Source organism: Lactuca virosa, chromosome 3 (assembly GCF_052849685.1).
Source record: "Lactuca virosa cultivar CGN04683 chromosome 3, Lactuca_virosa_CGN04683_v6, whole genome shotgun sequence".
In the NCBI taxonomy this organism is placed as follows: Eukaryota; Viridiplantae; Streptophyta; class Magnoliopsida; order Asterales; family Asteraceae; genus Lactuca; species Lactuca virosa.
The window spans coordinates 121745205-121746910 of record NC_136428.1 but is presented as its reverse complement, the minus strand read 5'-3'; the positions used below and the strand labels follow the sequence as shown (position 1 = coordinate 121746910).

The following is a 1706-nucleotide window of genomic DNA, read 5'->3' as shown; positions in this document are numbered from 1 at the left end:
GTACACTCGTGAGTCCCATAGTCTCATACAACAACATCGGTGCATTGTCATATTTTCATTATTTTTCTTTTTGTTTCTTATTTTGAAATGCCTATGAAAGAAAATACGAAGAAATTGTTATAAATTTACACATACTCCCAAAGAAATTGTCTATACATTCACACATACTCCCATTGCTTCAAAATTGGTTGCACAAGCTCTCATAAGTCATCATATTGATATTCTATCCAACCCAACAAATTATCCAAAAAAAGTTGAAAAAAACCTTTTACAATCTAAAAATTAAATAAACATTCATACACAAAAGAGGAAAGAAAAACCAAAAAAAAAACAAAAGGGAGGGAGCTGGAAATAGCTGGAGAACCTACTCCTCCAAGAATTGCTTCACGATCTTTACGCTTGTTTCCACCACTTGCTTCTCCCATATTTCCGCCACCCTTCCTCCGCCTGAATCCGCCGTCAATACCGCCATGAACGCCTCTGTTGCGTCAATTCTCTTTAAATCCCACCCGCCGTCCTTCAGCCGTAGGATCTTACCCACTTGTCTCTTCGCTAGCTGACACGTATTGTCCTTTATCCTCCTCACTCCCTCACTATACACCGCATCGGACTCCGTTCCATTACCGGTACGGAAATACGCTTCCAGCTCGGGAACTCCGATCGCCTGCCCCAACCCGCTCCGCCTCACCTTTAAATGTTCGCCGGAACTGAAAAACTCCGAGAGCTCCTCCAACATACCCGAATCCAGCATCTCATCCACCCGTTTGCATAAATACTGGTTTAAAACCGGTAAGCAGACATCCACCCAAATGAAACAACATTTATATCGGAGCTCTGAGCTGACGGGGTCTGGGTTTGGTCCGTTGAAGACATCCGATTTCGGGTCGAATCGTTTTGTAACGAGTGAGTAGATGAATGAGTTTGAACCTCCGACGATAAGCGGCAACCCACGGCGGGATATAATGTCGGAGATGGCATCCGATGCGATTTTCCGGAAATCGTGTGGGTTCACAACCGATTGAGTTGGGTCAAACGCTCCGAGGAGATGGTGGCGGACGCCGTGCTGTTCTTGCTTTGTGATTTTGTTAGTGGTGATATCAAGTCGACGATAGACCTGCATTTTATCCGAGTTTATAATCTCTGAGTTTTTAAAGAATCGAGTTGCGAGGTCGATAGAGAGACGAGACTTCCCAGCCCCTGTTGGACCCATGATGACGACTATTTTCCGGTGGCGGCGACGAGTGTTGGGCGATAAAACGGTGGCGGTAGCGGGTTCCATACGGACGCAATGAACCCACCGGAAACTGAGAAAAGAATTGAAAAAGTTGAAGGGGTGATGATGGGTTGATGATGATATAGGCAAAAATGGTGGTCTCATAAGGAATCAAGGGTTAATAGACACAGACATGGATATTTCCGGAGAGAGATGGCATTTAGCAGTACATACAGAATACATGAAAGTGGTAGAAGAGAGTGAATACACCATTTTTTTGGACGAAATTATGGGTTTGTTACATAAAATACAGACCTTAATTCGATAATTTCTCTCTCTCTATATATAATAATGTTTGTATGTATGTATGTATATATATCTGGTGTGTTCTTACTGGCTGGTGGTTCTGTGGGGATTTGGGTTTGTCTGTTTGGTGCTGGGCGTGCGTGGCACTGATGACGATGATGGTGGTGGAGGAATGTGAATGAGAGTA

At 43.8% G+C, this 1706-nt stretch overlaps 1 pseudogene; it reads right to left on the bottom strand.

Moving 5' to 3' along the window:
• Window positions 1–240: 240 nt before the first annotated feature.
• On the bottom strand, window positions 241–1448 carry LOC145162584 (adenylate isopentenyltransferase pseudogene; annotated as a pseudogene).
• Between the last annotated feature and the right edge of the window lie 258 nt (window positions 1449–1706).